A 26,974-nucleotide genomic window follows, 5' to 3' on the forward strand; every position below is an offset into this window, starting at 1 on the left:
AATGCAGGGGAGAGCTGAAGGTTGTGCATCCAGAGCAGACAGGGACAATGCTCCTTACAGCAGGTCTCTGAATTAACACATGCAATCCTCTTTTGAATCTCCCACTTTACAACTCCTACTTGCAGGTCTGTGCCCTGAAGCTGTGGGGCTGTGGAACAGCACTGCTCTGCTTGAGCAGCACCTGGGCTAAGCACCTCCTTTTTAGACACAGTTTGACATTTAGTGAGAACTATTTGAGTTCTAAAAACACAGGGCAAATCTGTGACTGCATGTGCTCTGGAGTAAGGTGCATGTACATGGTTCTGTTGAGCCTATCATCAACAATACTGATTTGCCAGGGAGGTGTGGGGACCTGCAGGGTCCCATTAATGCTTCATAGAATCATCAAGGCTGGAAGAAACCTTCAGGATCATCCAGTTCCTGACTAGTATATTCTTGGTTATGTGTTGGCACTGGTCAGTCATCCATGCTGCAATTGCTTCTGCCCAGGCCAGCAGAACCTGGGCACCTGTTACTCCCAGTTCTGCAAGCTGGCAAAGTACCTAGAAACTAAGTACTGTATTTCCCAAACTCTTTGGTGAGTCAATCTTGGAGACTCTTATTACTTGTATATTTTAATTTCATAAGTTTCTGGAGGCTAGAGGGAGGATCAGGATCTCGCTGTCTTAGATGTTATGCAGACATGTAGAAAGAGTGTTGCCCTGAAGGTCTTTCAATCTACATACAAGAAGATTAAAGATTAGAGAAATGGAAATATCATCAGGAACAATAATCAGATAATAACTGGTAAATGTTGCATTAGTTCCACATTAGATTCTCCCCTTGTTTTTGTGTTAGATTCCTTTACTCTTACCACCAAAGATAAGAAGTAAAGAAAGAACTGATACTTTCCACTCCTTTTAGTATATCCACCTATGGCAAAAGAGCAACTGGCACTTTTGTTGGTCTCTGGTTATTATATTTAGATTTAGATTTTCTTTCAATTTGAACATTCATTATTACCAAAAATATTACCATCTTTTTTTTTTTTTTTTTTTTTTTTGCTATTATGGTGTGAAAGTCTGCAGACATAAGGGCCATATTGAAAAGATGCTCTATAAGCAGAGGAATAAATCCACCTCTAGCTGGTTTAGCAGCCCTTATTCTGCTACTTACAAGAAAATGAAGATTTTTTTAGAGGAATAGAAAATTTCAATAATTAAATATCATCTCCTGGAGCCCTAGCCCTCTTAAGGGACAGCAGAATATTGCTGTCAGGAAAAGTCTTGTGTTTTCCAGTTTTATAGCTATGGAATGATTTTTATTCACAGACTAGTCAATAACCTTCTCTGAAGATTTTGTTTCACTTAAATGAAGTTCAGCAATCAGCTGTCAATACTGAGGTCCTGTATGAAAGGCAGTCAATTTTCTTCCTATGTTCAGCTCTATCATGCTGCCTAGAGCTCCAGTAGATTGCATTATGTGGCACACCTATGAATTTACTGAAGTGCAGTGCGTATGACAGGAGGCTTCAGTTAAGTTATATCAGCATCTGGCACTTGCCATGATGAGATGGAAGAGGACTGAAAGAAATCATGGTCCCATTGAAATCAGCAGTAACACTACTCAAGTGAGGACAGGATTTCAGGATGTGTATTGGAAAGGGAAAGTCCTTGGTTTCTCTGAAATGGTTCCACTGCAGAAATTGTCTTTTATGTCCTATATGGAGAGGATCTTAAACATAATTTTGGTTTATTATTGCTCAGTGTTCTGCTGGGGAGTAAATCTAACCAATTTATATGATGACAAAGTCTCAAGCACAGAAGCGGATCGGAGCAATATTTTCAAAAAGTTAAAGGAAAGAAAAGTTTTCCTTCAAAAAGCCGAGTTTCTCGGATGCTCAATGATACAAATCCTTTTCCTGAGACAAGTTCAATACAGTATCATCACTATCAGAACCAAAACTTTTGCCACTCACATTTGTAAAGAACTGTGAAGAGCCCTACATTTTCTCCCGTTCCTATTGCCGCAGCCCCGTGCTCCACATCCTGAGCCAGAATTTTCCTTGGCCCACCTGGCTATGGCGACGCCGCATGTTTTTGACGGTCTTCAGGCTCATTCTTCGGCAGGGTGTGGCTTTAGGGAGCGCAGGGTCTGTCCCTGCTGAGCCCCGCTCCCTTCGCAGCAGAGCAGTAGATGGTGCTGCAGCACCGCGCTCCGCGCCGGAGCGCTCCCGGCGCGCCCTGCTCGCCCGCCGCAGAAAAACCGGCCTGGTTCTAAACATCAACTTCTCTCAGCCAGGGCTCTGCTCCGAACCTGGACATCGCTCAGCCCAATCGCCTTGTTTCCGTTTATTTTAGAAATAGCTCTGCTCCTCCTGTATTTCCTTGGCCCGTGTGGAGCATGTGACAGGCATCAGAGACCTGGGGTTACTAGTAGCCACAGGATCACATTTATCTCTCATCTGTTGCTATAATTCTCTATCTCCCTCCCTCCCCCTTATAGTCTCCCCTTTCTTTAACTTATCTTTTCAAATGTTGTTTAAGAATATAATGGAAAACCCCTTTAAACCTGCCTCGGATCTGCTTAAAGCAATTAGCTGTATTTTCCAATTAAAAAGCAGATTGGATAGTTTCAAAAGAAAGAAATCAATAATCTCCAGCACAAAAGACAATAAAGGCAGGCTTTTCAGTACAACACAGGGAGTGCTGTACACGGGCCATGTAGAGAGACTCTTCAAGCATCTCCCATTTTGCTGCCTAAGTGCCTGAGATTTGAAATGTTTCTGCAGCTTTCTTCCTGGAGTCTGCCTGGAGCCAATTCTGATGACCACGTGAATGAGGGTAGAAGCCTTTATTTTAATCCCTTCTATTCCCTGCCTCTCACCATATGATTGCTGCTGGTGTGTAATACCAGGCTTCAATGCTGTAGTGAGATGCTGTGGTAGGAAAGATGTTGACTTGTGTTTGGTTCAGACCAACAAGAGCATAGAGGTTTTCCTTCTGCAGGTAGATGTGGTCCTGGATCCAGCTGATGTAGGAGGAGGGGCAGATTAAGGGTTTATGTGGTACTGTTGTGAGCCTTGTGCTGGGAACATGGCTAAACCTCTCCCCAGTGATCTGTGTCTCCTGCTGTGGCTGTGGGCATGGGACATAGGCCATTCTCCCCTGGAGACTCCTGGAAGTAGGCAGTGGGCAGCTGTGAGGGAGGAGAGGGCTGTCTGAGGTCTGGCAAGATCCCTCCAGTCTGATTCTCAATAGATTCACTGCAGCTGTGGATAAATTGAAGGATGATGATGCATAATGGAGTCTAGGAAGACCATTCTCTGATCCTGTTCAGTCTGAAGATGAGGTTGAGCTCTGGAGAAGGGGCTGTAATATACAATGTACCTAAGAATCTAAACCAGTGGGTGACAAGCCTGATCTTCAGCTGTCCATTTGGGTTTCTTTAAGGCTTTGCTTTTGTGTCTGTAATTCAAATCTGTCTACACCTGCAGCAAAAAAAAAAACCCACAAAAAAAAAAAAAAAAAAAAAACAAAAAAAACAAAACAAAACAAAAACCCCAACACCCAAAAAACCCAAAAAAACCCGCAGAATGAGAAATGTGGAATTTAGAGGATTTGAATGTCTCTATGCCAGATCCAGGAGAAATCTCAAAGCTCAGCTGGAAATAAGAGGGATCTCTGTGTCAAATTCATTCCTCCAAATTTGTTTCCTTGGCCCTTGAAATTTTACATCCATTTAGGGTGGAACTTTGCAAAACATGGTGTAGGTGTCTGTTTATCTCTAAAATATGAGAGTATTTTCTCATTACTGCTGACTGAGATTTCACATGACGTTAGTAAAAATGGATAGAAAAGAGCAATTGAAATGGTCTCGGCACAGAAATTTGGTAAAATGTATTGCAATATGACCATTATAATAAAGAGGAGGAAAAAAATGTGAAATTTTCTATGACAGAGACTCCATGTGAGCTTGAGATGCCCTCAGAATTACCCAGGCAAAATTCAGCTGAACTGTATATTTCAAAATCTGAGACAGGAGAAAGAGCGGCACAGATTAGTCTCTCATTTGTAGGAAAATAGTTAAAATGACAACAAAGACAAGAAAACCTACATTTCAATTTCAATACATCTGTTTGAATTATGGCTATTTGGTACTTTTGAGAATAAATTGCATTTGAAATGGAATCTTTCTAATGACTTATCTTTCAGGCAGGTATTGTGCACACCTTTTTAATGCATTTTACATGTTTGGAGGGGGGGAAGAAAAAAGATGAATTATGAAGAAGTTAAGAGGAAAATAATTTCAGGAGGTAATGGATGAGCTCTGTCTGGAAGATTAATCAAGGCAGTTGCAAGAGAGTGCCAAAAGCATAACTGAAGTAGAACTAAATATCTGATTGTAATTAAAACTTTAGCCTTCTAATGGCTCCATGAAAGATATTTTAATAAACGTGAAATGCACTTTCTAAATGGCACGCTAACTTTTAATGACTTGGGTGTTTTGTTTGATTAGTAACCTGGACTGTTAAATTAAAGCCAACTGCAAATGCATGATAAAATATTGATGGTTTCAGGCAAATGAATTGGGGGAGTTATGCTTGACAGATTTTTGGTATCATTAAGGATTTTAACTGGTGGAAAATATATATTGCTGGTGCTTAAAGATAGTTAAAGAGAATCTCGTCATTTATATGCCCTAGTTTTAATTTTGCAGTAATAATGGGAAAAAAATCTGAATTATTCACAGATGGTTGGTCAAGAGAGGTCACTTAATTTAAAAAGTGTTATTTTAATTACACCTGTTTCTCATTTCCGGCATAGAAAATTAAATATTTGGTGGTATTTGGTTATTTCATTTCTTAGAGTGCCTGGAGCTTTCTTGAGGCTTCTGTGTGTTTTGTATGTGTGTTAAAGAAGGAAGAGTGACATGGTAGAAAGAGTTTTATTGTTTCCAGTATAAGCAGCTTTATTGGAATTTAATTAAATTAAAAAAACATAATGGTGTCTGCAGGTTCAGAAATAACACATGGGATTTCCAAAGGAAATGGGGATGATCCCAGAACTCAGCCTCTTTTAAAAACAGATTTACTGTATTATCAAATTTCAGCAGCCTTTCTGATATCTTCACATAACTGAAAAAGAGAGTTGGAGGATTGCAGGGAAACCGCTGGAATTTTACCTGGCTCCTATTAGCTTGCATCAACTAAGAACAGATTCTTCTACCTGAATGTGCTCTGCTTTTATTGTAATGCCTTAGACTTTGCACTGAGTTTATTTCTACTGTACTGTACTCTATTCTTCATGCAAAGAACAGAGATCAAAATAAGGCAGCATCCAGAGCAGGGTTAATAGAGCAGCACTTCAGAGTAGTTAGAATAGGTGAGATCTCACTGGAGAGGAAGGGAGCACAATATCTTTTGCATGTGCCAGAGTGGCAGCTGGAATGAAATCATACTTCCACTGAACTCAAAGGATGCCTGGTAAGGGATTTTTGACTAGGTGTTTCCTAAAGCTCTGCATCACCTCTACATCTTCTGGTCTCCTTCCCTCTGTCTGGTTTCCGCTCCCCATGCCCAGGCAGCTGCTGGCTGTGCTTTGGCTATTGTCATGGCACTGTTCTTCTGGCCCTAGGAACGAATCTCTCAGGCTTGATGGCAGAACCTCTACCTCATTTTCTGCTTCTGAGTTTCCTCTTATAGGCAGCTTACAGCAAAGGAGCACTAGGCAAAAGACAAATCTTTGGATGGCTGCAAGTGGACCTAGAGTCAGAAAAATATTAAGGGAGGAGTTTGGTGAGACTTTGGCCCAAGTCACATGTGAGTACCTCAGTGAGATCTCATGGAAAAGTAACTGTCCCTCTGGCTTCCTAAGCATCCCAGATCTGGGTTAGGACCAAATTCAGTCCCTGATGAGAGAGAGGGAAGGTGGGAACACTGTCCCCTTCTGAGGAGTGTTGGGAAAGACATTCGAAGAGAAATGGTGTAAGCCAAGGCAAAAGAAGGCAGCTGCCATCTAAATTGGAATCTGCAATCATAGGAGTATTTGAGATGTCTTAAAATGCCATATGGAAGTAGTGGGGAAATACCACGGCTGAGGTACTGTTTAGAGGGAAGCTCCAGGGCTAAATCCAGTTTGAACCTACATATGGGAAGCAGGAACTTGCCACAGCCTTTAGGTAATGTCTAGTGGTCATGAAGTCCTAGGCAGAAGGCCATGAACTGGTTTGCATTTTTTTGGCCAATATAGTTTATCCTGTGGAGGAAGGACTTAGTTACTGAGAGAAAAAAAGTCACCATATAAACTGAAAGAAAGCCTTGGAGACACTGACTGCTGTTGCGTATCTGATGACAACTTGTTACCTGCTGCTGGTATTGGTTGCTATTGGAGAAACCTTTGGACTGCAAAACTGTGATGGTAGTTCTGAATTTCATGTTATATTCCACTTGCTTTGTTTCTCCATGGACATTAAACATCAACCAATCCAGCAGACACCTCATTTTATGCCTGTGAATATTTCAACCAGAGCGTTTCCAGAATTCAGTACCTTGGAGTTCAAACTCTTCGGGTCTATCTTCTCATTGAGTCATGTGCTATACTAAGCACACTATTGGTGCACAACTGATAAATTCTAAGTCCCTGGAGACTCTCATTGATCAAATAAAAATGTATCCATGTTCAATAAAAGATTCTGTCACTCTCTTGCTGTTTGCAGCTCTCTCAGATTTATATATTCAGCTGCTGCTGAGGCATTCAGTGTAATGGGTGTGATGTGTCTTTCCAGTTGGATGGGATGACCACAAATGTTATTAAATTCCACCAGTCTGCTGATGGAAGACAAAATCTGTTCCCACACAATATCAGTAGTACCAGCATAGGAAATAATGCAATATTTATTTATGTACAGGAGGCTGTAGATAAATTTCCCATATTGTGAGCCTTGTGGAATGCTGAACACTCATAAATGATGTACCAACTTTATCCTGGCAGAACTGGCAGATATAAACACAATGATGTTTTTGACTGGCTCAGTTTTACTGTCATCCAAATGGCCTAGTATATAATGTAAAAGCATGTCTGAGTCAGTGAATGCCCATTTTTGAGTGTAGCCAGATGGATTTCTACTGTGCAGGCCCTTGCTGATGTCTAAATTTGTCTCCCACACACTCTCTGTATCAGCACGCTTGGAAGAAAACCTTTATTTAAGCTGGTTATGGGAGTTCCATGCTTGTGTTTACAAATTTTCTGCTATTCAGCCAAAATGCTGGCTTTATTCCTCACCAGGTAGAGGGAAACACTTTAAAAATTATTTTTCTAAAAAAAACACAGCCTAAGTAGGGAATGGGGTTTCTACTCTTTGGCTTCACCTGCAGTGATGTAGGCAGTGTGGCCTTCTCTTATTTCTTAGCATTGGGGAGGTGGTTTTCTCCAGCTCTTCTCTTTGAGTTCATCTGGAATTCTGTAAAACTACCAATGCAAGGTTTTTTGTTGTTACACACCCACCTCCTCTCAAGGATGGTGGGGACCCTTAAATCCAGCTGGGAGGAAGCTGAGATGTTTAAGGGCCAAGGATATCATCAGGGCAACCTTTGACTGAGGAATTTTAGAAGCTCTCAAGCTAAGGGAGATGAAATTCAGAGGTGGGATTATTAAAATCAGAGTTTGTTTCTAAAGTGCCATGTTGAAATGTTGATAGGATTTTAAATTCATAATGTTTATCCTATTTTTACCTTATTTCTTATTTTTACCTTGTCCTTTATTTTTTACCTTTTTTTTCTAGGTCCTCCTGCATTTACATTTAATCCAATTATAGTTGTTTTCTTTTTTATTTTTCTGTGTTAAATCCATTTGTTATAGATGAGGAAAAGAACATGGTAAGTCACTAGTCTTGACTTATCCTCTTTACCATTGGGTTTTCTTTTCTGCCTGATCTGGAGACGCTATCACATATTGCTCTCAATTTCTGGAAAAGCAGGAGGAAATAGACCCTCATTTAGTCACATCATAATATACCTGAAGTGGTTATAGGATATGGTGCCAGTACTGTTAATATTGCTTTGTTGAGCATTTCATTCAGTCTGCCACTTTGCTATTGAATTTGTATGAATTTCTGACTGTGATCTGTCATCAATTTTTCCTATTTCTCTCACCTATTTCTAGCATATGTTTCTTTCCAATTAGATTCTTCTTCATTTTCAAATGGCTGAATATTTTCCCTTTTAGATATGTTTTTTTCTCTTCTTCTCGGGCTTTTCTCTTTCTCTTCCTGACTACTCTTTGCCAATGTGTTACATCAGCTTGACCTTGCTTGCTATCATATGGATGCAGCAGTTTACTCGTCCTGTTCTCCAAAGCCCTTTCACACCTACTTTGCTGCTGAATACACCTTCATCCTTTCTGCATCCCTGGCATAAGAGGATTTGGTCAGGCCCTGCAGCCTTTACCTCAAAGATAAAAAAAAGGCTGGAGCGGGGTGGGCGGTAGGAGGTGAGGTTGGATCAAAGATCTCAACTGAGCCTGGGGGAGGTTTTGGGGAGTGCCAGCCTCTCTGAGCAGAGACCTGCAAGGAGAGATGCCAAGATTTACTGTGCTGGGTATGACAGGGAGAGCTGAATTCCCTGCCTGTCTTTAGCCTGTGTTGCCTAGGGACACCTAAGCATGCCAAAACAGGGCAAGAGTGCTGTATTTTAATGCAGGTGAGTAATGGTGATATGACAAGCATCACATCTGCTCATTTTGTTTCGCCCAGACTAGAAATTCTGGCAAGACTTAAAGCCAAGAATCCATGTCTAAGTAGTGATGGGATCGTCACTGTTAGTGATTTTTAAACAACACAGTTTGGGTGCAGTAGCACAAATCATGGCTGTCCTTCCTGGGTTGCATTGATGCACTGATCGACCCATATTATTTTCCAAGATAATTAGTGCCCAAGGTAATATAAAAATTTTAGTGTTGTATACTTATTGTGATATATCTTATGAACCCTATCTTGCAGTCTAAAGCTGCTATTTTACTTTCATTTGGTGGCACTGTGAAGCCTCAAATAAATAAAGTTCATCTTGAGTCTCTGCCAGAATCTTTTTGCTTTACACTAGCTGAAGGTAAATTCATGAAACACATGAACAAAAGATGTTATATAGTGGCTATTCTCATGGTGAGACAATTCCCAAGAGAATTGTATCATTCAAGTAGATACATTTCCAAAACGGCCACCAAATTTTGATATGTATCACTGGGTTGTGACTATTGAAATTAGAGAGTGCTCACTGGGGAAACCTCAGTTACCCACCTTGCACAGTGACAACCACTTACCTATAGAAATAGAAGATTGTTTCTGCCAGTGAAAACATCTGGAGATAGTGAGAGGGCAGTGTCTGAGGCCAGGACAGAGCCTATAATGACAGCTAATGAAGCCAGAGAGAGACTTCTGCAATGAGCTCTAACCTCCTGTCACCCTGGTCCATGCTGTGTGACTGGAACTAGAAAATAGACTTTAGTATCTTGTCAAAACTGCTCTGTAATGTTTGGACTGAAGCTGCTTTGAAGGTGTGATCCTTTGTGGGATTTTTTTTTTTTTTTTTTTTTTTTTTGTTAAAGTAGAATGAAAAATGTTCTGTCACGTTCCAGGTTACAAACTGTAGCTGGAGTAATAAAAGGTCACTTTGTCATTCAGTATCCATTTCCTATTCCTTTGAAGTCCAGCATTTACTAGCAAGTAAAGCATGATACTTCAAAAGTTTCACAGCAGTGTGGTGAGGCAGAGACATAAGTACATGAGTAAAATAACTGATTATCTAGTACTGCTTTTGCTGCTAAACAAAATAGGCCCTGCCCTGGTTTTCTCCACATCTGTGCTCTGTGTACTCTTCAAAGTTATCTCTGCCCATCTGTCCTGTATCTTTTATACAAGGATAAATATCTTTGAAGTATGTGGAGAGGGGGGGAAAAAAAGCACCTTCTTTTTACACCTCCTTTGCTTTGCTTGGGAGAATTAAAAAAAAAAAATTATCACATATTCTCTGTCTCCTTCCTCTTTCCTTTTCTCTTTCCTCAACTTTCTGTACTCTGAAAAGAGAAGAAATACCTAGGAAAAGGTGTTTGCTGTCCACAAGCAAAAGAAAAGACTACATGAGGTTGCAGTGTTTCTTAAAAGGTAATTTCTTTTGCCAAGCTCCCCTTTTAATCAGATAGAGCCATCTGGAAACAAACAAGCAAACCAGCTTTCTCTGGATACAGCCAGGAGGGAAAATGTCATTAGAATGATGGCAGAGCCTTTCTGGGGCACTGATTTGTGCACGGGGCCCTGCTGCGAGGCCACCCCGCGCTGGGGACGATGCGGCCCGGGGGCTGCAGGGGCCAATCCAGCACAGCGCAGGCTGCTCCGGCAGCCCTGGGAGGAACTGACAAAAGCCAAAATTGTGCTCACGCTCTGGGGACTGCCAGGCTGTGTTCTAGCGCAAGGATCAATCTCCTTTGTGCTCTGATTGTGCATTGTGCAAAGCCCCCCTTCTCAGCTGCTGCAGTGTGTCCTGTGGGCGCGCTGGCGCTGCCCGTGTTCTCACCGGCAGCTGGTGATGCTGCTGCAGAGCTGCGCTGGGGCTGAAGCGCTGCTTTGGAGACTGCCTGTCCTGCCGCGCTCCTGGCCCCTGCTCCCATGCTGTGTTGACAGGAGGCTCAGTCATCTGGTGTTTTGTTTCCTCCAGTCACAGCCAAAATGGAAGGAATTTGGCAAGTGGACTTACAGCAAGCACAAGTTCTAGAAACAGTTGTGTTGGGTTCCAAAGAGTGGTCGAAGCCTGTTGGAGCAGGGCGACGCTGGTGCAAGGCAAAGGCGTGAGAGCTGGTGAGGAAAAGTGGGGCAGCAGCTGTGACAACATTTGGGTTTTCTGTTTTAGTCCCTAACACACTTGATGCAGGACAGTGAAGTGTCTTCTCCTGCTCCAGGTTTGCAATGGGATGATTGAGTAGTGCTCAGGTTGTGTCAAAGGCAGGGCAGCCATCTGTGGTAGTTTCAGCTGGGGTAGAGTTAACTTTCTTCACAGTGGCTCTGTTTCACATTTGTACTGAGGAAAGGGTTGATAATAGATGTTTTTGTTATTGCTAAGCTGGGCTTACACAGAGCCAAGGCCTTTTCTGCCGTGCTGGTGAGGGGCTGGGTGTACATGGCAGGCTGGAAGGAGACACAGCTGGGACAGGTGAAACAAACTGGCCAAAGCTATATTCCAAAGCATAAAACATCATGCTCAGTATGGAAGGGAGAGATATTTGCACTGATGTGATTTGGCTTCCCAAGTCAATGTCAGGTGTGATGGGGCCCTGCTCTCCTGGAGAAGGCTGAACTTCTACCTGCCCACACCTGTGCGAAGTAGTGAATAAATTCCTTGTTTTCCTTTGCTTGTCTGCATGGCTTTTGCTCGTCCTGTTAAACTGTCTTTATTTCAATCCACAAGTCTCCCACCTTTCCCCCTTCCAAATCCCTCCCTGTTCTTGCAGGTGAGGGAATGAGCAAGTGGCTGCACAGGTCTTGGTTGTTGGCTGGGGTTAAACCGTGACACCATCCCAGTGCTCTCCAGAGACTGAAATGGAATTAGGCAGGAGATTTGTTGAGATTCTCCTCCTCTAATTTCCTTGTGCAGGCTTGTTGAGAGCCTTCTCACTTGTTCAGTTTCTGCCTCTGCATGTGGACTGCAGGCACTTTCTCCTGAGCTGTTGCCCACTTGGCAGCATGGTCCTCGGGTCATTTGTTTTGCTTGCCTTTGCTCCTGAGTGCTGCAGGTGTTTCTGCAGGTGGGTGCTAGGCACACAGCTCACCATCACTCCTGCTGGTGGACACAAGCTGTCCAGGGGAGTTGAGGAGTGTATCTGTATTCTGTATCTGAATAACTGGCTGAAGTGGGCCATAGAGAAATTCTGCTCACATTTCTGACAGAAGAAAAACTTTCAGCTATTCTTGACGTTCAACTCTCAAGACTTGTTTAATATTCAGCACTGGTTTCATCATCAAAGAAATTGAGGCAAAATTAAAAATTCTTTTCCTGGGTCTGTTATTTTCACAGCTTCTACTTCCTTTCAATTTTGATACTGCCATCCATTTTGATAAAAGAAAATGATATGTGAAGAACAAGGCAGGCAGGAAGAAGACAGAATGAGAAATGCTTTTCAACACTGACTTCACCTCTGCAGAAGTTTATAATAAGGTGTCTGCAGATCACTCCCTGCTGAAAGCTCTCACAAATAACAGCCTGTTACAGAAAGTGAATTTAACCAGTCCAGCTACTCATGAGTGCTGGGGAGCACTATGGCACACTCTGATCTCGGAACAGTTGGTCTCTCTTGTCTAGTGCTGTGCAATTTCTTTCTGCTCTTTTCTCTTGAGCACTTATGACTTCTGTGTTCTTGTGTGTGTCTTGTCTCCTCCCTTCCTGAAACCTTTTTGTTGGAAGAAAATGCTTCCAGAAGCTTGTTAGGCTTATTGATCTAGATTGACTCCTGGAGTTGGCTCTTAGGATCCAGAAGAAAGCACTTTTCAAGGCACCTGGTTTAGAAAACATGCTCTCTGGCATGTTTTCTAAATGAAAAATGAATGGGTGGAGGAGGAGCTTGGCCTGTGTGGGCACTTTGAAGGGTGCATGAAGGTGGTCTAGGCTTTGGGGGGAACCCCTGAAGCTCTGTATTAGGGTCAGTCACTGCTTCCTCGTGTGACCTTGAGCAAGTAATTTGATCTGTTACTGTGTGCTGTGGTCAAGAACTGCACAAAGGATGTAACACAGCTCTAAACTGTTCTCTCAGACAGCATTTGTGCTGCTGTCCCTGGGGAAACACCTCCATTGCACCAGCCTGGACAATGCTGGTAGCAGCACAGCATGATGTGCATGGATTTCTCTATTGGAACAAGCAGAGTCATGGTGATGGCCACATAGGCAAAGCCAGTGGAAGGGAGTGCAACTGGGAGGTTTTCTGTGACAGAAGGAAAATTGAATGAATTTGTGCTAGTGCTCTAGACTTCAGTAGTCTGTTAAGTACAAAAATCAATGTTAATGTAACATTACAGCTGAGCTACTAAACCTGTTAGTTAACCTGTGGAGCTCAGCCTGTAATCTCAGCCCCTTTTCGAACTGCACATAGGCCAGTATCTAAAACACTGTTTGCACAGAAAAATGGTAAGGTACTTTGCTTTTCTGTAATTCCAAAAGAGTTTTGCAAAACACAAAGTAAGGTTTTCCTAAGAACAAATTAAATACTTGGGAAGTTTCATTTTAGGAACCTAAGTTTTCAAAAAGTTCCTACATTTTCCAGAATACATAAAGCCAGCTCTTGTCTGTTAGGTGTTTGTTCACACTAGTCTTTCTCAAAGCCCTCCAGCAGAAGAGGGTAGATCTCTGAATATATCTTTGGATGAGATGCTGTTTAGATCAAGAATGTCCTTCTGTGGTCATACAGCCAGGCCTCAAGGCATCACTGCACTTGCTGGTATGCCTGTTGGAGTCACTCCTGTTGCTGGCAGTTAAAAGCTGGTTCTGTAATTGTAATGCGTGTTCATACTCCATTTGACTCTCAGCAGTTTTGCAAATTCTGTTCTTTACATGGTGCCACTCTTTGCATAAATAAAAATGCTTCGTTTTACATAGTCTCCGGGGGAGTGGCAAACAAAACCTGTAGCCTGATTGTTTTTCCTGTCATTGCCTATTTTTCTGAGAACTTCTTGTGTGTCACTTTTCTCATATAACCTGATACTTTATTGCAATTAATAGACATGAATTTACTAGCAGCAGAACATAGTGGGCATTTGTTGTTCTAGTGACCCTTGTCTTCTCTTCCCTTCATAACTCATGCAACTCAATCAATCCCAGCTGAAGCTTTGGATTCTCTGAGACTGCAGACAAGATAAAAGGCTGTGTAGCAGCTCAGAAGGGTGTGCTATTTCCCCTTTAGTGTGATCCATTGTGGGAATCGGCCCAGATGCACTTGCCTGTGGTTTAAAAAAGGAAGTATTTTTAAAGCTGTGTAGCCATTATCATAGCTCATATGTATGGAAGGGTCAAGCTAAAGTTGTCATGGGGATTGCATCTGAAATCCTGGTGGCACTGAAGTCTGCCAGAGTTTTGACAGCCCCATTAATTGAGTTTCTGTGGTTGGTAAGCCTTCTTTCCTAATGTTATTTTTAATTCCACTCAGAGAAATCAGAATGCAGTGGAGTTTTCAGAAGGGGACTGAAATGTCAATGCCCCCATGCCATTCAAACAGCTTTGATGGGGTGGGCAGAGAGGGTGAGGGCAGATCCTCTATCCTGGCTCTTAGCTGTCATGGGCTGGGAGGCTGCTGGCATTGCTCCAAGCTGCCCAGCACCATCAGGGAAGTTGCTGTGTGGGAGCTGGAGGTGCAGGCTAGAGGTCATGGTCCCATTCTTCCCTTCACTGGGATATGTGGGGATGCAGAGGCCTGGGGTTTGGAACATGTCCTTCCTGCTACAATGGCTCTTTTTGGGGTGCTATGTTTGGACTTTGACATGCAGACAGGCTGTGCAGCCCTCAGGGTTCAGGACTGCATTAGCTGGCTGGTGGGTACTCAAGGGGAGGCTCCAGCTCTGAAGGGAATGTTGTACAGTGGCTTCCTGTTTCTTTCTTCCTTGAATTTAAATTCCTTAAAAACAAATCCCTTCACTTCTCAAATAAGCTCTTTACTTTTGCCTTTCAACCCTAAATAGCTTAGCATATAAGTAGCTTCTTTTAGAAATAAAAAAAAGTCGATGCTGTCTGTGTTTCTGTGATCAGATGCTCAGAATGAATTTCCGTCTAATCCTAGTTTTGAAATTGATTCAGCACAATGACCTTGGGCAAGTTACTTAACCTCTCAGTGACCCAGTTTTTCCATTTGTAAAATAGAGAGCAGAATACCCTTGTGCGCTGTGTAAACACCTCCTGAAGCTTAATTTAGATATGCCTGTTTTAGAAGCCTTTGAACTCTGGTTGGAAGCATGATGGAAGAGCTTCTTGGTATGGAGTTACTGTCCCAGTGTAACTCTGTAGAGTCGGGACTCTGTAGAGCCCGACTCTATGGGTCTGGTGCACAGGCCAGCCCAACCAGAGCCTTTCTGTAGCCACCAAACATAATGCCAGCAGGAGGTTCATGCTTGCTAGGAATGGTGTTCGAGCACCTCAGTCCTGCCTCTGCTTGGAGAGGCAGTGGAGCAGCCTTGCACTGCCCCAGCTGGGTGCTGGGTTAAGGAGGAATGGCTGAAGAGGAATGTCAGGTGTTCTTGACCCTCCTGGTTTCCAGACCTATTTGGTTTGAAACATGACATGTGCAGACTGGATGAATTCTGGAAGTGAAATGGAAGTGTTGGCATGCCCATTTGCATACTAATACAACCCGAATGCCATTATTTTTCCAGCTTCCACAGCTGTGTTATGACTGTACTAGAGCTGAATTCTAACAACCAGCCAAAAGATTTGTTTGCATGTATATGTGCACTGAGATTTTGCAAGCAAAACTGGAAAGCTTTCTAGTTGTTGAAGTTGTGTTTTTGTTTTTTTTAACCCAGCACACTTTTGTGCTTACATTAAAAATTATGGATCAGCTGTATTTTAACAACTGTCTGTTCCATGAATTTATGCAGTTGATGGCCTCAGAGCTCAGTTTGAAAGGTTTCCCCCTCTGTATTGCAACTGGGACTTCTTCCATAGATTCTATTTTTTTTTAAACAGAAACAGTGTTTTATCTTTGTATCTTTGTTTTGTATAAAGGATGAAAATCTATAGTAATCCTTTCCTATGCAGACTGCTCTATTTTTCCCGTAAAACACTCTTGCAAATAAGTCTGCAGATCTTTCAACACAATGCCTGAAGCATCACACATGATAAATCCTTCCCTAGTTTCAGTTTTCTGTAACCTTCCTCATTCCTCACAATGACACACACTTTCTCTCATTCATCTTTTATTACAATTCAATATTGTTCTTGAATATAATTAGGTTTTATGCAGTATACCCTTCCCCCATCCTTGTTTTTTTTGCTTGAAAAGGAAAAACTACTTTTTCCCATGCACATTTTATCTGGAAATTGACTTCAGTGTTATAGGTTCCAATATATTTGCACAACAGGTAGGGAAAGGTATTGGGGAAAAAAAGAAATATTTTTAACATCATAAACCTCTAGCAAAAATATGTATGTAATAGAATCTGGTACTGTGGTATTACACACATTACAACTGTCACTGTGACTTACAGCCTTAGTTTAGCTGAAAGAAAATCTATAACCCTAGAAATGCAACAATGTCCAAGTCACAGTTCAGAGTAATAAATGTTTTTCACAGAATAGTGTAATCCATATTTCCAAAGCTGATACAACAAAGGCATTTCTACTAGAAATCTTTCAATTTCATGGGCGGAGGCTCAGAGAGGGAGAGAGAATGGTTAGTAGAAATGATAAGCAATAAAATGCCTGTGTTCAGAAATATTGGCCCTTTGGCTACTGCCTTTGGTAGATCATTCTTGCCCTCAAATTACATCTTAATAAAGTATTGTCTGTCTTGTGATAGCAGTATAAAAAAAAAAAAATCAACTTTTAAAGTTCCTGCTGTGATTTCAGAGTGGTGAGGACATTGGGTTGCAGGCAGCTGTGCACGAGCCCCTTGGTGTGTCCCACATCATGGCAGTCCTGTAAGCACTGGTCCTACTGGGGCAGATGATGCAAAGTGTGCTCTAGTTTGGGCTCTTTTGTCTGGCCAGGGCTCTCGGACATGCTCCTCTGTGTCTCAGTGCTGGGAGCTGCCAGCTGCTGTGCCTCCTCAGGGTCCTAAGAATGCAAACTGTGCCCCCACTGCTGAGCCCTTCACCTCTGTGCTGGGGTGAACCGATGGCTTGATGGGTGCATTCAAATTGTCTGCTTGGCAACTTGAACTGCGAAGTCTTATGCCAAACACTAATTTTTGATTCATCTTAGCTATCTTTTCTCTGGGAAAAGTTTTCTCAGCAAAAGATAGTGAGAGCCCTGGGGTGTCCTTGTGCCCCCAGCTTCAGTTTGACTTTGTGTGTGGGAAGAGAACTTGATCATGTGCCAGAACAGTGAGGCTATCCTGGCAGGCCTTCCTGCCGGTGACAACAAACAAATATATCACACTACACATTTCCTCTCTCAGAAGGGTATCGTTTGAGTAGCTAAGTACCTTGTGTTTTGGGCTTCCAAGACCTTCATTTGTTTCTGCCTTCACACTTCCTGGCAAGCTTGCTTATGTCTATTAATTTTCCAAAGTCCATGAAAGCAAAAAAAGAGCAAATTGCATTAAAGTAATCTGTAATCATTTGAGTTTAGTGTATGAGTGAAATACTCTCATAGCTGAGCAGTTAAAATGGAAATTCAGTATTGGGATGCTATATGTGCCATAGTTTATTGCCCACTATATGTGTTGCAGAATATCAAGTTCATTCCACTCAAGGTTAGCAACATGCTTGTGTTTGGTTTCACTTTTTTTTTTTTTTTTTTTTTTTTAAGAAAAAAGCAAAGTAAATGGAGACACTGGTAATAGGAAAAAAACATCTGCCTTATCAGGCCTTTCATTTGTTTATTCTCTTTCCTGGTGGGCCTGAGAAGATATGCTTGCACCCAGGACTTCTGACCAGGGTGTGTTTTGCAGCAAGCAGGTGGGTGGCATGGAAAGGCCAGTATGTTGGTCTGTGCTGAAGAACCAAGCATTCAATCAGAAATGCAGAAGCTCAGCATATCTAGTTGTATTACCATCTTTAAGCATTGCAAGCACTGGGTATATATAGCACTAATATTGTCCCTACTATGCTGAGACATCATGCTTATTTTAATGCACAGTACTAAAAATTTCAACTTCACATAAATTAGCTTTATTAGCTACTTTACTTAGTCATCATTCCTATTACTGCTTCATTAGATAACTGATTCATAATCATTGACTTACGAAGAACAGATTGCAGAGTTTTCTCCTTTCCGTCTGCTCCTCGCCTTCCTGGGCTTCAGTGTGCATTCAGACTAATGCAATGGTGCAACACATTACATCAGTCCATTTTGAATCCTGATGTGGGACAGCCTGAAATACTCTGTCCTTGTAAAGCTGTGTTTCTCTCAGACCTACTGCAGGATACTCTACAACCTTGACTGGAGTGTCTGACTCACAAGGATGACCTAATTTTGTTGGCAAGTTCCTGCTTTCTTGAGCCAGTATAATCATATATTTTCTGGTGTTTTGGTGGTTTTGACAGGAGTCTGAAATATTGCATGTATGTAAAATAGTCAATGCATAAAAATATCCTTACAAGCAGTGAGGTTATGTAGAGCTTATGTGCCCTTGGTGCACAGGACAGCAGACACTCTGAGGGTTTTTTCCATCTCACCAAGTAGCATTTATCATCTGGTGTTGTGTCAGGAAGCTACATGGCTCTGAGACCAATTGTTACATCCACTGATGTGTAACCTTATAGTAGGGTGCAAAATGTGGCCTTTCTGCTGAAACACAGCTACCAAGCCACTAGGTTCTCAAAAAATGTTTATCGTGCCTGTTCATTTGGTGTTACACACCTTGTAGGCTTTGGGAATAACTTAAAGCATGAAGTTGGATTTTTTGAAAGGAGAAAGTAGGAATGATTTTTTGAAGGAAAACTGACTTTTCATTATATTGCTTTGATTTGCTGCTACCTTTGTTATTTGATTGTTCTGTTAGCCCTGTCTTTGAGTACTGTGGAGTGACCCCTAGCTCCATGACTGCCTGTGTGTCACACCAGCATGTGATTCTTGCTTGGAAAGAGGAAGCTCTTACCAGTTCTTGCAAGAAAAGCTGTGCTTTTCCTTCAGAGTTCTTGGAAGGAATTTTCCCCATCATCAGGCTATTCTTCCACAGAGAAATAGGAAAATTTTGCTAAAAGACCATTATATATAGTGGAAAAGGATTCTGCTGCAGGGACATGAGCATTGCATAGCATTGCAACTCATCACATCTCTGATGAGAGGCTTTGGCCTCATGAAAAGGTTCCTGCTGGTTTCCCTTGCCGTAATGAAGAGAAAATTTGAAAATCCCAAATGCCTTGTAGAATTCCTATGACCTTTTGGTAACTTTTTAGACACATGCACTTGCTAAGCTCTAATATGCATGTGGTCACTGAACTGGCACTCCTCAAAATTAAATAGACCTAATGCAAATTACTAATAATCTGGGAAAGCTTTGTGCTAAAGAGGCTGTAGTAAAATTTCACTGGAGAATCCTCTTCTGCAGGCTACATTAAATGGCCTTGTTAGACATTTGAGTATTGAGTGTCATTATGTAGTGATTTGAGAAGGACAGAATAAAATCATAAAACTGCTAGTAAGATTCTCACAGCAGATCTATTATAGCTAGTCTCACTCATAATAATTTAGAATTTTAATTTTCTCAAGTGTCCCACAGGTTTACTGTATCCAGCCAAATGCTTCACGGACAAGTTGGCAGAATAGAAGCTTTTTATGACCTGTCCCCACTGGTGGTTTTTAAAGCTTCACCCCTTCTTCCTCCATATTTGTGTGCCACACTCATGCACACGTGTAGGCAAGTCCACACAGACACACAAAAGAAATCTCAGGGAGACACAGGAGTTTGTCAAGTCCTGCACAGTTCTCAGCTGTTCAGAAATCATCAGCATCTCGATGAAGGGGCTTTTTTTCCTTTGGTTTTAAAACCAAGAGAAATATGAAAAACTGAAACCAAAGGCAGAATAATTGATACAGAAACTCACAGGGGTTTCCTGATTTGAATAATTTACCTGCAAACAACACCTCTCTGGATCTCTGGCTTTTACTCATCAGTCAATATCCATCTGTTTGAAAAGTGAAGAACCTGCTGGAAAGCTGGTAAGACCCCTGGCAGAGAGTGTAAATACCCTGACCCTGGGGACCTATATCAGCAAGCAAGGGGAAAAAATACATTTTTCTACCTAACTGGCACAATACAGCCTAAGGTATCCATGCTGGGTGCCCACTCCCTGATTTGGATCTGCTGCTGACAAATGGGGACAGGAGGGTGTGTGTCTTGGTGTCTCGACTGTAGGAATGCAGTCAGTTGGTGCTCCTTGGGCTGTGAAGGGATGCTGGGGATTTCCTAACCCCTGCTGACCCCTCCCATGTGCAGAGCTGGCTGCAGGTGTGGAGAGATAGGAATCCTGAGCCCGAGGTTTTAAACAGAAGTGCTGAAATTATCTTCAACATCTGCAAAAACTCTTTGACAGAGCCTTTTGCAGCAAAGTCCCCAGAACATGAATTTTGACAAGGAAAGAGCCCATTATTATCAGTGATGTTTCAACCATTATTTTATGAATATATTCAATGACAAGAACTAGCTTGTTTCCAAGACAACAAAATTCAAACCTGATCCATGATTGCTCTAAAGGAGGCCTCCTGTCATTTCATTCCTTTGAAGAAACTCACAATTTGATGGGCAAAATGCCAGAAATAATTAGACAGAATAGCACCATAAACCCCAACGGAAGCAAAATATCTGCTGTAAGAATTTCCCACCAGAAATCCTGAAAATCAAATCAAAGCCTGGATAAAATCTTTTCTGTTGAGTTTAAGAATGAATGGGGGGGGGGGGGGGGGGGAAGTGGGTGGGAGAAGATAATCCAGTTTTTTACCTCATCAAAGGGAATACTAAAAACTGTTTTTGTGAGTTGCTTGTGTCTTCTTGTGAAATAATAAGTGGGCAGGGCAATCAAATTTAAAGCAGTATTCCCCAAAGCAAGGTCAAAACTGCTAGAAATGTTCATTTCATTTTTATTTGCTTTCCCTGCAAGGTACACACTGTGGCTATAATTTCCCATTCTTTATGGGGAGATCAAAAGATTTGTGCTGTGCTGTGTAGGAATCAATTCAGTCATCCTGGCAGCACGCCAATCTTTATTACATTATTTGTTAACTTGCGTTATTGCAGAATGGAATAACTGTTCCCTGGGATAAACTAGGGAGTTCTTCTTGCTTCCTTGACCTTGATTTCCACGCTCTCGCCTTGTCCTCTCAGCACCCACATGCAGATAATGATTGTCTGTGTTAGAGTGAATGAAATATCACTGCGGATCCTGTGCCGAAGCAAATCACTGAATTGGTGGCGTGTAAGTGAACCAGTAGCTTTCATTGTTTGCCTCTGCTTTTGCAGCAAACTGAGTCTCAGGTATTTCTTACAGAGGGACTCTCCTTGCTTTACCAGCAGTAAAACTAACCCACATGACAAGAATTGTATTTGCTCTTTTCCACTAGGTCGTTTCTGTAATATTCAAAGCCAAATGCATCAGTCAAACCATCCTTCTTGGAATATTTCTGATTTATTTTTGAAGAATCTTTTTCATTAAATTGGTGAGCAGCGATGTATTTTGGTAGTTTTGGGGACAATGTATTAGGGGCATGCTAAAACCAAGGTTTTTGAGTTCTCTCTAAGTAAGCATCACATGTACAGGTTTCACATATGCCAGTTCTGCACTGGGAATGTTTCACTTACATTTTCTTAACAGAAAAAAGTAGGCTTTGCTTAGTCATGTTTTTCACAGAGAAAATGGAGGGTGGGTTCTGAACTGGTGTAATTCAGCCTGTACTTGATTTCAGTCAGATCGGGTAGCTTTTAGATTGAATCAAAATCCATCTGTGTCCTAAAGAGTACTGCAATAGCCAGTGCTAGTGGAAGTTTGTGGACACTGAGCCCCACTGCTCCTCTGACCTTAGACTTCCTGGACAGGTGCATTTTCTATCACACAGAAATTTCTGACTGAAAGAGCCATGCTGGAAGTCATGGTTTTTGTGGTCATGCCAGAGGACAGAGCATGGTAGGGGAGAAGGAGCAGCCTGGAATGAGATCCTTAGGAGTTTAAGTCAGATCTGAGGTTTAATTTCAGTGAAGGGCAGGGAATGCTATGTTGATATGCAATGTGAAATGTCAAACTGGGTTGAGCTCCTCTCTGGCTGATGTAATTCAGTATATAAAAAAATCAGATTTCAGTAAGGAAATATTAATGAGGGAGAGAGAAGAGGAATAAAACTTTCAGATTTTTTTCCAAAATGCTCTCCACTGCTAAAAAGCAGATTTTAAATCCTATTTCAAAATAGAAATTTTTGTTAAAATCTTAGCGTTTTTTATAGAGCAAGTGTCCTTCATGACAACAAATCCCAGTCAGTAAGTTGCAGACCAAAGTTGATGGCATTAGTTGATGCCAAAAAATTGCAAAACACACAAAAAATGGAGAGTGTGAAGTGGACCAGCCTCTGAGACCAGGGAGTTGGTACTGGCTCAGAAACAAATAAGAAGAAACATCTATCTTTTATTGTCCTTCCCCTGAGAACCAGATGGCGGCTGGGACAGTCTGGGAGCCGGTTGCAGGGACAGCAGTGAAGGCCAGGGTGCTGTGCCCAGTGCTGCCAGTCTGGGCAGATGCAGTGGCAGTGTGTGGGACAAGAACAGGGACAGAGCTCTAGAGACCCTTCAGGTTTTCTCCATTTGAGATTTGTCTGTGGAGCTCTGTGCTTGGTCAGGTGCAGAAGTTGAAGGCAGTCACTACCTGTTTGTCAGCTCACCAGGGAAGTGCTCAGCTGTGCTGCCAGGTCATCCTCCTGACTAGATCCTGCAAACCTGGGAGAGCAGTCAGGCTGGAACCCAGGTGCTGTTTTCCATTGTGACAGTCCCAGTCCCCTCCTCATGAGTTTGGGCTGTGATGCTTGCTCTGAGTGGAGCAGGGAATACAAAAAACTTATTTGGCCAGACTTTGCAATGGATGGGGCAGGACTGGGTGGGAAAAAAAAATCTACATTTTCTGAAATGCTCCATATGCTGCTTAGCAGAGGGATTTTTTTTTTTTTCCATTCTGCTCTTCCATATTCTGATGCTGTAATCTGAAAATACCTCTGCTTCATAGTAGGTTGAGACAAAGGTGTTTACAAAAGCACTAAGCCTGAGAATACAGCCACCCCGCATCAAAATAGGAAACTTAAATTCATAAGCTCCCTCCTTTAAACTGATGGAAATGGATCCAAACAAAACAAACCAAAACAAAAGCAGTAGGTAAACATGTTGGAATGTACAATGGATAATGGATATTGAGGGATGATCTAGTCATGCATGCTAAACAGATACACTTATGAGTTTAAATTTAATTAGCATCTGGAAATTAACAAGGCTAGAAAGAAGGGCAATGTGTTTTTAAGTGAAGGCGATAAATAGGTACTGTTAGGTGCATATACATAAATGAGGATTTAATTTGTAAGACATAATGAGCCAGGTGCCTATAAAATAATTTGTAGGGTTTTTTCTGCTGGATATAACAAAAGATAATCGTGTAACACTTCAAGGTCAGTCTATATCCACCTTTTTGGGGGGAAAATATTTTGAAGAATAACTAAATGAAATTGACTCCCTTTGTAGAAAATTGTTGGATGTTTTGATTTTTTTTCTTAATTACACATCATTGCTAATTTTACATTCAAAACTCAGTCAGCCTTTATTGAAGAAGGCATTAGTTGCTGCTCTGATTTTAATTTTTCAGTCTGTACATTGACAGAGACAGGTTTCTGTGGAGAAATGCTACTCCAGACTGTATCCCTTAAGTGTGCAAATGGGAATGCATTTCTGGAAGAAATGGTATTTCATAGTACTTGAATCGGAAAACATTGTGTTAAAACCAGAATATAACTTTAAAGAGCAAAGCATTGGTTTTAAACCAGGACTTCTTTAAAGAAAAACAGTTAAACCGAGTACTGTATGATGCTATGAATTATCTTTTCCCTGTCACCTATAGGATTTTCATCCATCTCCTTAAGCATTTCAGCAGAGACTACTACCACTTGAACTGAAAACTAATGATAGCAGGAGATCCTGTTATCCCAGTGATGGATAAGGCTGTAAAAGTTACCTGTTGAGTCTTGGTGATGTTCAGCAGAGTGAGGAAAGATTATGGCAGACCTCTTTTTTTTTTTTTTTTTTTTTTTTTTTTTCATATTTTTGGGAGTGCTTCTGCTGTCTCTGGGTATTGGTGGGGTGTCAGCTGCACAGACCTTGTAGCTGGGTAACAGTTAGCCTCTTTATCTCCATTCTGCTTTTCCAAGTGCTGCAGCAATTTCTTGGATTTCCAGCAAAAAAATGTGGTGCTTGCTTGTTGCTTGCTTATGGATTTCCTTGTGGAGCTGGTATTCCTCAGAAAATGGACGCCAGAGAGGAGAGGATTCTCTTCTCAGCTGTTAGCCAAGCAAAGCACAAGAGAAATTTTATGAAAGAAAGTAAAGGCATTTTTCTTCAAACCAAATGTCATAGGTCTGCTGCAAATTTATTCAGGAGGAATGATTTCTCTCTCTTTCTGTCCCTCTCTTTTATAAGGAAAGGTGTTAAGTACCGTATATAAGCATTGCTCCCAGTATGTCATGCAAGCAGTAACTATTTTCATCTTGAACAGGAATGAAAGGGATTCTACCAGGAATGTAAAGGATTTGAGGAAGATTAGTATTTTCATCAACATTTGAACATACAGTTTTGGATTGACACCGGTGATGAAGTTATCTGCTTTAAATGGGCTTGTGGTAGATGGGGAAGACGGAACACACACTTACTGACAGTTCTTTGCATTGTGATAAATTTAATGTGGCAGTAAAGAAGGGTTTATGTTTATATAAATGCCTTTTACAACCAACAGTTTCCATCCACTTAATAATGACCCTGCTTTTCTCACGAGAGCAGCGCCATTACCAAGCTGTTGGCACGGCTTCCGCAGCGCCAGGCAGCTCTTCCCGCTGCACTTAATGGCCCAGCGCATCTGCGGAGCGCGGGGCTCACCACAAAACACCTGCTGCCTCCAATCTCGGTTTTAAGGATCAGCCCCGTTGCAGCTGATTGCATGAGGCCTCTTACTTTGGTTGTGTTTTAGGAGAATGATGAGTAAGAGCCAGGCTTCCTACTAGGCTTGCAACTTAGCAAGACCAGCCTCTAATTAAATACCCAAAAGGTGCGTGCACCAAAAGCCCTCGTGCAAACATCTCTCTTTGCATAAAGTATTTAAATTCAGTAATGGATTTGTCATTAATTATAAGTTGAAACTAATGGTTAAATTAATATTGCCTTATGATCTTTTGGATACAAAGAGTATCACTTAGACTTGCTAGGGTTAATACAAGTGGGGAGGGGTTGGACAGTCTATGGTTTAGCCCATGAGAGATTTGCTTTATTTCACTGTTTTTGTCTTTGTTTGTGAAACCCAGAGTTTTAGGACAAGGTTAGGACTGGCAGGCCAGTTCTTGTGTTTGGAAATGATTCATGACTTAAGCTCTGTCAAGCCACTGTTGTTTGGCCAGATCATACCAGTCAAGGAAGTCCACACCAGCCTCCTGCCAAGCCCAGGCCAGCCCACCAGGCACTGCTGGCCCATGCAAAGGCACATAGAACTGCTGGCAGCCCTGGAGCCCCTGCCTTCACATCTCCTGGCAAGGGATCTTCCAAGGCCACCTGATTTCTCCACAAAGCTAATGAGCTACTCGCTCTTTTGTCATCAGGTTGACCCCAGAGAAATGCTCTGGGGAGGATTTGCCAGAAGACCTTCCCTGGCTTGTTTGCCTGTAGAAAAATCTGATTACAGGAAAAGGGAAAAAATTCTCAGGGTGGGTCTACAGGCTCTGGAATACTTTGTATTTGCTCATCAAGGCAGTAATAGCTAATGTATTCAAGGGCCTGACCCAGGAAAAGAGTTTGTGGCCAGGAGTGTTAAAATGGGAGTGGCTTTGGACTCCTCATCCTATTGTGCTGCCTCTGCCACATGGGTGGCATCATCAGCAGCTACAGCATCACAGGTGGCCTCTGACCCTGTTGGGAGAGGCTGAGAGCTGGGAGCAAGGCACTCAGAAATATGTTTTGCTAAGGGTTGCATCAACCACGTTGCTTTCCTGCAAGTGTGATTCATTTCCTTATGAGTGGGAGAGGCCATGTTAGGTGCGGAGGTCTCCTTTGCACTTCACTTACACTCTTGAAAAGGATATTTTAAAGCCAGAAATTTGCAAATTATCTTTGGGTTTTCTCCCCCCTTTTAGTGGGGAGAAACATGTGTTTGGCCACTAAACAGACCTCTAAACATGTGTCTGGCCAGAGGAGTTCCTGCCACTCTTCCTCTGACACAGGGAACAGAAACACTTAATTCTGCCTTTTGCAAATTAATGTTGTAGAAAAGGTTTCTTCTTACTCCATGTTTATACCATTCTCACTACTTCTTCAGACCCCATGTCCCCTCCCTTCTAAATAAACACTGTAGATATGAGGTGTAGCTTGCACGATTATGTGTGTGAATTATTACATGCGGTCCTGAACACTTTAATGCAGAACTTCAGGTCTGGCAAAAATAGGACCATAGGAATCTAGCAAGTCTTGCCATATCAGATATTTTAAACATGGGTATACTGATTTGGAAGGTTTTTGTAAATATATGGTAGAAATGCCAAGACATATTTATCTTTTCCAGTGCATTAAAACTGTATACCCCTGTCACACTGTCACACAAGTGGGGGTTTGATACTGCTGGACTAATGCTATGTAAGGGGGACTCTGACTCTACACCCATTTGTGTAAAAGGTAAAAGTTTACACTGGCTAGTGCAAGGGAGACTTGGAAAGAGTCACTGGAAATTACCAATAGCATAATGGATTAGCATACACAGCTGCTGAAACTTCCTTTCATGGAAAAGGCAGCTTCTTGCTGCTAAGAATGAAGATTTTACTGAAAGCCTAGAGAGGAAAGTTAAAATCCGAGAAAGAAGATTTGGATGTTGAGTTGATGGATTTTTATAATTAATTTTCTGTTGTCTCAGATTGCTGGCAAAGCCTCAGGAACAGTGATGCATAGTCTATGGGCCTAAACCAACACTGTGGCACAGACCAGTGCTCACACTGCATAAAGCAAAGTAGCACCAGGCTGGTGGCACTGTCCCTCTACCAGACCCCATGTGATAAAGGGCCTGGCCCCTGCTGAAGTCTACCACCCAGAAAGGTTGTAAC

This window comes from Lonchura striata, chromosome 6 (assembly GCF_046129695.1).
Source record: "Lonchura striata isolate bLonStr1 chromosome 6, bLonStr1.mat, whole genome shotgun sequence".
Lineage (NCBI taxonomy): Eukaryota > Metazoa > Chordata > Aves > Passeriformes > Estrildidae > Lonchura > Lonchura striata.